The 13,277-nt window shown below is 44.5% G+C and overlaps 1 protein-coding gene across 2 annotated transcripts in view; it reads right to left on the reverse strand.

Annotated features, from left to right (window-relative positions):
* LOC126417601 (uncharacterized) overlaps positions 1–13,277 on the reverse strand; it is a 220,308-nt gene that overhangs the window by 206,025 nt on the left and 1,006 nt on the right. The gene's annotated exons all lie outside the window — the stretch shown is intronic.

Genomic DNA, 13,277 nt, shown 5'->3' on the forward strand with positions numbered 1-13,277 from the left:
TGAATACACTAAGCAGATTCGGAAGGATGTAGGTTGTAGTAGGTACTGGGAGATGAAGCAGCTTTCACAGGATAGAGTATCATGGAGAGCTGCATCAAACCACTCTCAGGACTGAAGACCACAACAACAAGTAGCAGGAAAAGAAAAGCAGCTATTGAAAATAAGGTACAAATAATTTCAGACAAAATTAGAAAAGACTTTTTCTAAAGAAGAAGAAAACCTACAACTAGCATCATCTGACACTGAATATTTGAGCTTAGAGAGAAATTAAAAATTAAATGTTCAGTGACATCTAAAGAGGAAAAAGTTAAAATTTTTAGTTTGCTCCCTAACTCATGGTCAAGAGAAAAAATAGTTTATGAATTCAACGTTTCTCATCGTTTGGTTAAAAAAACCTGAAAATTAGTGAAAGAGGAAGGCATTCTTCCAGTTTCAGAAAAGAAAAGAGGAGTAGGTATAAGTGAAGAAACAATTAAAAAGATGCATTAGTTTTTTGAAGATGATGAAAACAGTAGAACGTGCCAAGATAGCAAAGATAGAGAAAGAGTTATTATAAATGGAGTTAAAGTAACATAGCAGAAACAACTAGTGCTGTCAAATTTAAATGTACTTCATGTATCTTTCAAAAATTCTCATCCTGAATGCAAAACTGGAAGGTCAAAACTTTGTGACCTCCACCCTAAGTGGTGTACTTTGGCTGGATCTTCAGGGACACACTCCATATGTGTTTGTTTATATCATCAAAATGTCAAACTGATGATTGCAGGTGCAAAACTCGGTGATCTTAACTACAAAGAGTTACTAGATTTAATGGTCTGTGACACTAACAGTTATGACTGCATGATGAGTTTGTGTAATAAATGCTCTGGAAAGGAAACCATTATTCAATTGTTTCACGAATATGATGAGGAAATGGCAGACAGTGGGTCACAACAGGGCGGAAATGATAACAGTGGTTAAATCTCAGGGAGATACTAGGAATCTTTAATTGATAACTTACAAAAAATCAAAAGTCACCACTACGTTTCTAAACTCCAAAGTACGTTTTTGAAGGACAAGAAAGCACAATTTCATGAAACTGAATGCATAGTGCTAGCTGATTTTGCAGAAAATTTTACATCTGGCAACAATCAGAGCAAAATGCCATGGACCTTTGGAGGTGACGGAGTCCCACCTCTAACTGACAAACCAGGGACTCCAAAGATACGACTTGGCAAACAAATGGTAATGAGATGGGGAGCTATTAATATCAATGGGGGCTACTCTGGGAAGAAGGTAGAGCTGGCAGAGGCTGCAAGTAAGATGGGGCTGGACGTTTTAGCTGTTAGTGACATTCGGGTAAGGGGTGAGAAAGAAGAGGAAGTGGAAGAATACAAGGTCTACCTGTCAGGAGTCAAAGCAGGAATAGCACAATGGGGTGTAGGGCTTTACATCAGGAAAGAAATGGAACCCAGCGTAGTTCCAATAAGGTATGTAAACGAACGACTGATGTGGATAGATTTGACAGTATCTAGCAAGAAAATTAGGATTGTGTCAGTATATTCGCATTGTGAAGGGACAGATCAAGATAATATGGATAGTTTTTATGAGGCACTCAGTGATGTAGTTGTTAGAGTAAAGGACAAGGACAGTGTTCTGCTCATGGGTGATTTTAACGCCAGGATTGGAAATCGAACAGAAGGGTATGAAAAGGTTATGGGTAAATTTGGAGAGGATAAGGAGGCCAACAGGAACGGGAAACAACTCTTGGATTTCTGTGCCAGCATGGGCTTAGTAATCACAAACTCCTTTTTTAAACATAAGAACATTCACCGGTATACTTGGGAAGGCAGGGGAACCAGATCTGTCATTGACTATATAATAACAGATCAGGAATTCAGGAAGGCTGTGAGGGACACACGTGTATTCAGGGGATTCTTTGACGACACTGATCATTATTTAATCTGCAGTGAAATTGGGATTGTGAGGCCGAAAGTGCAGTAGGTCAGGTCCATTTGTAGGAGGATAAGAGTGGAGAAACTTCAGGATAAGGAAATCAGGTGCAAGTACATAACAGCGATCTCAGAAAGGTACCAGTTAGTTGAATGTAGTCAATTACAGTCATTGGAAAAGGAACGGACAAGGTACAGGGACACAGTACTAGAAGTGGCTAAAGAATGTCTTGGAACAGTAGTGTGTAAAGGTAGGATGAAGCAAACAGCTTGGTGGAATGATACAGTCAAGGCAGCCTGTAAAAGGAAAAAGAAGGCGTATCAAAAATGGCTACAAACCAGAACCCAGGTAGACAGAGAAAGTTACATTGAAGAAAGAAACAAAGCCAAACAGATAATTGCAGCATCCAAGAAGAAATCGTGGGAAGACTTTGGAAACAGGTTGGAGACTATGGGTCAAGCTGCTGGAAAACCATTCTGGAGTGTAATTAGCAGTCTTCGAAAGGGAGGTAAGAAGGAAATGACAAGTATTTTGGACAGGTCAGGAAAACTGCTGGTGAATCCTGTGGATGCCTTGGGCAGATGGAGGGAATATTTTGAAGAGTTGCTCAATGTAGGTGAAAAGCGATCAGTAATGTTTCAGATTTCGAGGTAGAATGGGATAGGAATGATGATGGAAATAGGATCACATTTGAGGAAGTGGAAAAAATGGTCAATAGATTGCAGTGCAATAAAGCGGCTGGGGTGGATGAAATTAAGTCGGAACTCATCAAATACAGTGGAATGTCAGGTCTTAAATGGCTATACAGGATAATTGAAATGGCCTGGGAGTCGGGACAGGTTCCATCAGACTGGACAAAAGCAGTAATCACACCAATCTTTAAACATGGAAACAGGAAAGATTGTAACAACTATAGAGGTATCTCTTTAATCAGCGTTGTGGGTAAAATCTTCTCATGTATTGTTGAAAGGAAAGTGCGAGTATTAGTTGAGGACCAATTGGATGAAAATCAGTGTGGGTTTAGGCCTCTTAGAGGTTGTCAGCACCAGATCTTTAGCTTACGGCAAATAATGGAGAAGTGTTATGAGTGGAACAGGGAATTGTATCTATGCTTTATAGATCTAGAAAAGGCATATGACCGGGTTCCTAGGAGGAAGTTATTGTCTGTTCTACAAGATTATGGAATAGGAGGCAAACTTTTGCAAGCAATTAAAGGTCTTTACATGGATAGTCAGGCAGCAGTTAGAGTTGACGGTAAATTGAGTTCATGGTTCAGAGTAGTTTCAGGGATAAGACAAGGCTGTAACCTGTCTCCACTGTTGTTCATACTATTTATGGATCATATGTTGAAAACAATAGACTGGCTGGGTGAGATTAAGATATGTGAACACAAAATAAGCAGTCTTGCATATGCGGATGACTTAGTTGTGATGGCAGATTCGATTGAAAGTTTGCAAAGTAATATTTCAGAGCTAGATCAGAAATGTAAGGACTATGGTATGAAGATTAGCATCTCCAAAACGAAAGTAATGTCAGTGGGAAAGAAATATAAACGGATTGAGTGCCAAATAGGAGGAACAAAGTTAGAACAGGTGGACAGTTTCAAGTACTTAGGATGCATATTCTCACAGGGTTGCAACATAGTAAAAGAACTGGAAGTGAGGTGTAGCAAAGCTAATACAGTGAGTGCTCAGCTACGATCTACTCTCTTCTGCAAGAAGGAAGTCAGTACCAAGACTAAGTTATCTGTGCACCGTTCAATTTTTCGACCAACTTTGTTGTATGGGAGCGAAAGCTGGGTGGATTCAGGTTACCTTATCAACAAGGTTGAGGTTACGGATATGAAAGTAGCTAGGATGATTGCAGGTACTAGTAGATGGGAACAATGGCAGGAGGGTGTCCACAATGAGGAAATCAAAGAAAAACTGGGAATGAACTGTATAGATGTAGCAGTCAGGGCGAACAGGCTTAGATGGTGGGGTCATGTTACACGCATGGGAGAAGCAAGGTTACCCAAGAGACTCATGGATTCAACAGTAGAGGGTAGGAGGAGTCGGGGCAGACCGAGGAGAAGGTACCTGGATTCGGTTAAGAATGATTTTGAAGTAATAGGTTTAACATCAGAAGAGGCACCAATGTTAGCACTGAATAGGGGATCATGGAGGAACTGTATAAGGGGGGCTATGCTCCAGACTGAACGCTGAAAGGCATAATCAGTCTTAAATGATGATGATGATTTTACATTTGGGATTCAGGACGCAATAAAAGGGTACCACTGTGTCAATGACCAGGCAACAGTGCACCCATTTATTCTCTCCTTTAAAAATGAGAAAGATGAATTTTGCAGTTCTTAAATTTGCAGTCTAAGTGACTACTATAGGAAAAAAAATAGACTCATAAATCACTCCTTGTTTGTTATTTTTGGTTTTAAAAAGCGGAGTTTTGAAAATTTGGATACCAAACTTTGAAGGTCATTTTGACTGGTCATTTTTGAATTTAGGGTATTTTGTGTAATATACAATGTTGTAGAGGACACTTTTCTAAAAACAATCATGTCAATTCCAATGTTGTAACTTAACCCAAGGCAAAGATATTTATATTTTTGCTAATGTCTCTAAACTGAAACATCGTCGCGCACTTACAAACGAAAATGGCCACCATTTAGTAAAGGTGAAAGGTAAAATTTTTTTAAAAACTGTTTTGAACTTCTCAATTATAGGGTAATCACATACAAAAAATTAAAATATTGAAAATGGTCAAGCAACCAACTTAATTTTTATTGGTCCTCTTCATTTGGATTGACCCAGGTATTGTTGGTGGTTGCTGAGTTTAATATGGAAAGAGGTGTGGATGGAGCCATCAGAGTAGTGGAGATCAACATCCAGGAATGTGGCATGCTGGGTGGAGGAGGACTAGATGTAGCACATGGGAGACAAGTTGTTGAAGTTGTGAAGGAATGAGGATATGGTGTTTTGACCCTGAGTCCACATCATGAAGGTATTGTCAATGAACCTGAACCAGACGAGGGGTTTGGGATTTCGAGCGGCTAGGCAGGTTTCCTCTACATGGCCCAAAAAAAAGTTGGCAAAGGAGGGTGACATGGCTGTGTCGTGGAACCGTTTGTATACCTTTCTTTCAAAGGAGACATAGTTGTGGATTAGAATAAAGGTTGGTTGCTTTGGGGTGAAAAAGGATCAAACTACAGGGTCATCAGTCCCTTTTTCCTGATGCAAGCAAGGCTCAAGGTACAAAAAAACACCCAAAGTATGTTTGAGAAAGTAAAAGGGGGAAAAGGAATGGGGAACCACACCTAAATAGAAAACAAATGGAATTAACAAAAAACGGGGAAAACATACACCACAAGGAAAAGTAGAAGGAAGTATTAAAACCATAGAGCAGATCATCTGAGCTGGCTAATCACAATAATAAAAGAGGATGAGCCAGCCACTCTGCAACACATTAAAATGTCCACCCCAAAAAGGCAAGGCGAGATGAACACATGTACGGAAAAGACGACTACCAAGACAAACAAATTCAAAGAAAGTGTAACAGAGTTAAAATGGAGGGAGAGTGGTGGCCTCAGAGAGAAGGTTGAATGCCCACCCTTAGATGGTATGCGGAAAAAAAAGAAATTGTCACCCAACACTGAAAGTAGAGTGCTGGAAGGTTAAAAGTCCGCCACAGAGGGGCTAAAAGTGGGCAGTCCAGCAAGATGGGGATGACAGTAATATGTGAGCCACAATGAGGTGGGTCTTCGTGACGGAGGAGGTAGCCATGTGTTAGCCATACATGGTCAATGCGGATCCGGCAGAGAACCACAGAGTCCATGCAAGTGGCCAGCATGGAGGACTTCCGCACATTCGTAGTCTCCTTAATGGCACACAGTTTGTTGTGCATACTGAGATTATGCCATTCCGTCTCCAAAAAGTGAAAAACCTTGTGGCATAATAATGACTGCAGGTCAGTTACGGGGATACCGATCTCCAGAATCAGTTTCTGTGTAGCCTGTTTCGCTAGCCTGACAGCAAGTTCATTTTCTGGGATTCCAACGTGGCCTGGGGTCCACACAAACACTACAGAATGAGTGGACCATTCCAGGGCATAGATGGACTCTTGGATGGTTTCTACCAAAGGTTGGCGGGGGTAACACTAGTCGATAGCTTGTAGGCTGCTCAAAGAGACAGTACACAAAAGAAACGACTCACCAGGGCATGAGCGGATGCACTCAAGAGCACGAGAAATGACCATCAGCTCTGCAGTGAAAACACTGCAGCCATCTGGCAAGGAGTGCTGTTTAATATGTCCTCCATGGACATATGCAAAGCCAACATGACCATCAGTCATCGAGCCGTTGGTGTAAACCATTTCATGGTCCCAGTACATGTTAAGAATTGAGAGGAAGTTACAGTGGAGAGTCACGGGGATAACTGAGTCCTTACGACCCCATGAAAGGTCCAGGCAAAGCTTTGGCCTAGGTGTACACCATGGAGGTGTACGTGAATGGACCATGAGTATAGGTGGTAAAGGCAAGGACTCCACTTCAGACAGAAGAGATCAGATGCGAAACGCAATCGTAAGCCCTGACCTGGACCTCCAGTGGGGGAGATGAACCGCCGTGGATGGGAAAAGGAGATGGTACTTCGGATGCTCAGGAGATCTATGAATGTGTGCAACATAACTGGAAAGCAGTTGAGCATGTAAGATCCACAGTGGAGGAACTCCGGCCTCCACCAGGACACTGTTCACCGGACTCATTCTAAAAGCTCTCACTGCCAGTCGAGCACCGCAGTGGTGCACTGGGTCGAATAAACACAACACTGAGGGCACCGTCAAACCACAGTCAAGGTAGGATTGAACAAGGGCTCTGTAGAGCTGCAGCAGTGTAAAGCAATCTGCACCCAAGTTGATGTTGCTCAGTCAGCGGAGGGCATTGAGGTTCTGCCAGCACTTCCACTTCAGCTGACGAAGATGAGGAAGCCACGTCAATTGGGTGTCGAAAATCAGTCCTATGAATTTATATGTCTCCACTACAGTGAGCGGATCATCATTACGGTAAAGTTCTGCTGCCGGATGAATGGTATGACACCAACAGAAGTGCATGACACACGACTTCACGGCTGAAAACTGCAAGCCGTGGGCTAGGGCCCGTGCCTGCGCCTTGTAGATGACTCCCTGTAGGCGCCACTCAGCAACACCAGTACTGGAAGAGCAGTATGAAATGCAGAAGTCGTCTGCATACAGAGGAGGTGAGACGAACGGCCCGACAGCTGCAGCTACACCATTAATGGCCATTAAAAATAGAGATACACTCAATACAGAGCCCTGTGGGACCTCTATCTCCTGGATATGGGGAGAACTATGGGAGGCACCAACTTGGACACAGAAAGTACGGAGCGATAGGAAGTTGCCAGGTCGTGTCATAAGCTTTTCGTGAATAAAAAAAGACAGCAACCAGGTGTTTGCGCCTGGAAAAGGCTGTTCGGATGGGAGACTCAAGGGAAACTAGATTATCAGTGGTATACGGACCCTAGCGGAACCCCCCTGGCATGGAGCCAGTAGGCCACATGACTCCAGGACCCAACACAACTGTCGACTTACCGTATGTTCTAACAGCTTAGAAAGAATGTTGATGAGGCTGATGGACCGATAGCTATCCACATCAAGCGGGTATTTGCCGGGTTTGAGCACTGGAATGAAGGTGCTCTCTCGCCATTGCGATGGAAATACGACATTGCACCAGATCCGGCTGGAGACGATGAGGAGATGTCGCTTGTAGTCGGACGAGAGATGTTTGATCATCTGATGGTGGATCCGATCTGGCCCAGAAGCTGTGTCGGGACAATGTGCAAGGACAATGAGCTCTGACTCATTATAGGGTTCACCGCGACATTCAGTGAATGAGAGGGCTTTCCTTTCCATCCGCAATTTGAGGGTGCGAAATGCTGGGGGATAATTCTCTGACTCGAAGGCACAAGCACAGTGCTCAGCAATCGTGTTTGGGTCAGTAGATAACACGCCATTGATGTTAATACCAGTGACACCTGTCGGGGCCTGGCACCCATGAACACGTCTGATCTTCATCCAGACTTGGGAAGGTGATGTATGACACCCAATGGTCGAGATGTACCTCTCCCAACATTCCTGTTTCCAACTTTTTATAAGCTGGCAAACGCGGGCACAGAGCCATTTAAAAGCTGTTAGGTGCTCTAGGGAAAGGTGGTGCTTATGTCGCTGTAGAGATCGCCAATGCTCTTTAATGGCCTTAGAGATTTCCGGCGACCACCAATGTACTGACTTTCGCCAGGGACATCATAAAGAACAAGGGTTCAAGTTTTCTGCCGAAAAAAAAACAATAGTTCTATTGATCTGCTCAACTACCACATCAATGGTACCATGTGGGGGAGATTCAAGGATGACAGCAGAGGTGAGAGCTTCCCAGTCTGCCTTGTTTAAAGCCCATCTTGGTAGACATCCAGGGGCATGACACTGGGGGAGTGACTCTCCAGTGGACAGATGGGAGAAGTCCTGGGCTGCAGAGGGATAAATTAATGGCCGAGTAAGTGCTGTGAGTCACGCTGAAATGCTTGGGGGCCCCAGTATTTAAGAGGCAGAGTTCGAGTTGAGACAGGAAAGTTTTGACACCTTGACCTCGGCCAGTAAGCACAGTGCCACCCCACAAGGGGTTATGGGCATTAAAATCTCCCAAAAGTAGGAGAGGTTCAAGGAGTTGATGACTCAGTGCAGTCAATGCGTTCAGGGGTACTGCACCATCTGGAGGAAGATATCCATTGCAAACAGTTATTTCTGTGTTGTCCTTGTCCTGTCAGCCACAGCTTCAAGACGGGTTTGAAGGGGCACAGGTTCACTGCATACTGAGTTCAGGACATAGACACAAACTCCACCTGACACTCTACTATAGTCGCTATGGTTCTTGTAATATCCCCTACAGCTGCACAGGGAAGGGGTCCGCATTGCCAGGAATCAGGTTTCCTGGACGGCAATGCAGAAAGCAGGTGTAAAGCTTAACAGTTGCCATAGTTCAGCCAGGTGGTGGAAAAAACCGCAACAATTCCACTGGAGGATGACGTTATTGTGAAGCTGGGAAGGCATGAAGCACCCATGGAGCCAAGTTACACCTTAGGGTCACCTGCTGCCACCAATTGAGTATTTTTTTAATTCCTATTGTGGATGAGGCATCAATGAGATCCAGGTTCTCAGCGGACACTAAGATCTCCACCTCATCCTCAGGTACAGAACTGGTATGGAGTGGTGGTGTTGTGGCCAACGGAAGGTCCTTTTTCTTAGCAAACTTCTTTGTTTGCTTGCCTCTTGCTTCTCTTCCAGGGCTTCCTGGGAGGTCTTCTCCAAAATAGCTTCAGACATGGAGGAAGACCGTGAAGCTCTTCATCCAGCAGCTTTTGGCTCCTTTAGCCACTGGCGAGTGTCCACTGTGGCATTAGTGGAGACCTTGGAAGAGAGGGTCCCCTTCTGCACTAGAGGAGCCGGACGAGGCTGTTGCTTCTTCGGCTGGGGAGGAAGGGACCAATATCCCCTGCATTTGGGGGGGGGGGGGGGGCTAGCTCCTGAAGTCAGTACTTTGGGAGCAACAGAAGAAGATTTTCACCCTACCACCAAGGGGGCGGATGTATTCTGGAGGCCCGGAGGGCCCTCTGTTCGTGGCACAGAGTGTGGTACGACTGGTGCTTGTGACGGCGGCGGTAATGTAGCTGCAGCATATGTGGACATCAACCTAACGGTAATCATTCAAATTTATGTTTAGCCTCTTGGTAAGTTAACCGGTCCAGTGTCTTGTACTCCATGATTTTCTGCTCCTTTTGGAGTACTATGCAATCTGGCGAGCAGGGAGAGTGCTGCTCTCCATGGTTGATACAAGTGGGAGAAGGTGCACATGGAGTATCTGGATGCAGTGGACATCCGCAGTCTCAACATGTGGTTTTGGAAGTGCAGCGGGAAGACATGTGCTCGAATTTCCAGCACTTAAAATGCACCACATAGGGGGAGGGTCATACGGCTTAATGTCACAGCGGTAAACCATCACCTTGGCCTTTTCAGGCAATGAATCACCCTCAAAGGCCAAAGGCACCGGTAGTAACCCTGTCGTCTTTGGGTCCCCTGTAAATGCGCCAGATGAAATGAACACAATGCCATTCTAGATTGGCGCAGAGCTTGTCATCAGACTGCAAGAGGAGGTCGCAATGGAAAATAATCCCCTGGACCACGTTGAGGCTTTTATGGGGAGTGACGGAAACAGGAATATCACCCAACTGGTCACAAGTGAGTAACGCCCAGGACTGGGCTGGCGATGCTGTCTGAATCAAGTTTGCACCGCTTGTAATCTTGGACAGTACTGTCACTTCACCCAACTTATCCTCAAGATGCTCAAAAAAAAAAAAATTGAGGCTTTGTAGGTAGAAAGAAGTCCCAGTTCATTCTGCTACAGACTAAATACCGAGGCAAATATGGCTCTCTTCTTTCTACAGCCCTCTCATGATATAGCGAGGAAGGGAAATGATTTAGGGTCATATTTGTCAGCATTGTTCTCGATCTTGCCCTTCTTAGAGAGTATGGTCACTAGCAAGAGGTGACTTAGTCCGTTTCATTGCAGATCATGCACCCTGATGCCACCCACTCCGATCAGAGGCTCTCCCCACAGACACCACCCAGCCACAGCAAAGGCCACCTGGCATGATGGCCGTCGCCGGGAGTCCTGATGTCCTAGGAAGACAGGCATCTACTCCTTGGCATATGTGAGGAGTTTACAGCTCGGGCATCAGCAGTGCCATCCCTCTGTTGTCAAGAGGTTACCACCAAATGGGTACATGACGGCCCCACCTCTACAGACTGGCTACCGTGCTGGATATTGGGCACAGAGAAATCCAATATTGTCATGAGGGTGAAAGAGGACAGGAGACAATGGAAGAAAATAACATACCCTGGAAAGTGTCCTCTTCCAAATAGGCTAGTTGAATTGCAGGTGCAGATGCAAAGCCATGACAAGAGGTTCAAGGAGATCGAATCTAAGGGCGTTATGGATAACTCATGCATCACATAAGGCATCCCTCCCCATATGGCCTGCACTTTTGTAGAATTTGAAAAGTGGCAGGTCAAACCATAAAGTGGGACCTGAACTTAGATATAGGGCGGAAAAGTGAGAGACTCCTTTTAGTCACCTCTTACAACAGGCAGGGATACCTTGAGGCTATTCTAACCCCTGGACCCGCAGGGGGTGTGAATTACAATAAAGTTGAGGAATGAGGTAGTAAGTTTGGAGCCTGAATGACATTTGGAAAGGTAGTGTTCAATAATGGCAAGAGGGATGTTGGTAATAGGGAAGGGATGTCAATAGTGATAAGTAGGGATTCAAGGGGCAAACTGTGTGTGTTTAGAGTTCTGGACACTGAAGGGTGAGGTTATCAGTGCCCTTACAAATATAAAAATAAATGAATATGGATAAAAGGGCTAAAAATGTTGCCAGTTACAAAAATATGGATAAGCCAGTCACTCAGATAACATATTCAGAACACCTCCCAACTAACTTGGGAAACAAGTCTGACATATTACATAACATTAAAACTCGAACCACATTTGTTGGACTATCACTTAAAATAAGGGCAGATCTGTCAGCTACCCTCTGATGTGAAACTAAAACACCACCTAGTAAAAAGTGGCACACAGTAACATATATGCCACAAGCACCACAAATTGGAGAGTCTTCTTGCCGGAGCAAGTACTGCTGCCTACGCGAAGACAGGTAACGAGGACCTCATGCCGCCTGCATGGCTGAAAGAAGGTATGCCATGGCTGTGTTGTGGGTTTTACTAGCTGCAGCTTACTGTCTGCCACTTCCAACCATTCTTCTTCCCACTGACGCATGACTTTGTACCTCAACAGCACGGTGATAGCATGCAGGGGGATGACAGACAGAACCAACCGAGGATCAAGACATGCCTCCTTGGCTGCTACAGCCACTCCTTCATTATCCACAACACCCATGTGCCCTGGCACCCCGCACAAAGATACCTCCTTTCCAGGCCTTTGTAAGTGGAGAAGGGTGTCCTGGTTAGCTTGGACTTCACTGGTTGGATACATGGGTTGCACAGACTGAAGGGCACTAAAGGAGTCAGAACAGACGAGAAATTTAGCAGGCGCGGCACATCTCATCTGCAACAGTTTCCTCAAGATCGCTGATAATTTGTCATTAAGACAGTGAAGTCTGGAGGCAACTGAAACTGGAGGAGTTGATCAGGGAAAACAACAGAGCAGCCAACGGAATCTCCTTGTTTAGTTACACCATCTGTGAATACAGCTATGTAGTTGTAGTGCTCATTTAAAATGTCCGAAGATATCGCATTAAAAGCAGAAGCAGGAGTGCAACCTCTCCTGTATTGCATTAAATCTAAAATTACTCTGGGCCTCTACGTTAGCAACTGTTTTTGAAGACTGTCAATGTAAATAAATAGCAAGCTACTTGCATTAAAAGTTGTTTCTTAACGCAACTGATATGGTGTTTCTTTGCATCGGAAATCTTATTATTCGTTTCACACTGCTCGCCTTAACAAAAAATCAAAGGCCAGGCAGCAACCACTGACAGAGACGGGAAGTAAGCAGTCTGACAATGTTGACACCACTCTTTCTGATATCTTGTAACGATTCATCTTCAGAGCTGATGGACCTCGATTCTGGCCTGGGGCACTCATCTCGTCCCATGACTGAACTTCTACCTGCCGTCGGCTCTCCTCACAGTGGAAAGACAGGGTGAAAGTGTAACCTCCATGATAAATGGTTCCCATACTACAGTGGAACTTTAATGGGTTCATGACACAAGTGGAGGAACTACCCAGTATGGCAGTTGGTTAAAACCCCAGATTGGAGCCTGTACATGTCTCACACAAAAGGAATCCAGCACATACTTCATGCAGATCCCAAATGGCTTGGTGAGAATTACAAACAAACACAGTAATTCCTTCCTTCACCCTTTCCCCAGTCAGGTCATCCTTGCAATGGTTGACATGCCCTGTAGTACAGGGGCATCACATAGTTTACAATGCATTTCCTGCAAACACAAGGTCAAGAGCCATTGCTGTGGTAGGAATTTTAGTTCCTCCACTTGTGTGGAGAGAGGATATAAAACGTAGACTGTCAATGGCAAGGAAAGCATTTCTGATGACGAGAAATTCGTTAACACTGATTATAGATTTGTCAGGAAGTCATTTCTGAAAGTATTTGTATGGAGTATGGAAGTGAAACATAAACAATAAATAGGTTAGACAAGAAGAGAATAGAAACTTTCAAAATGCAGTGCTACAGAAGAATGCTGTAGATTA

This window comes from Schistocerca serialis, chromosome 1 (assembly GCF_023864345.2).
Source record: "Schistocerca serialis cubense isolate TAMUIC-IGC-003099 chromosome 1, iqSchSeri2.2, whole genome shotgun sequence".
Lineage (NCBI taxonomy): Eukaryota > Metazoa > Arthropoda > Insecta > Orthoptera > Acrididae > Schistocerca > Schistocerca serialis.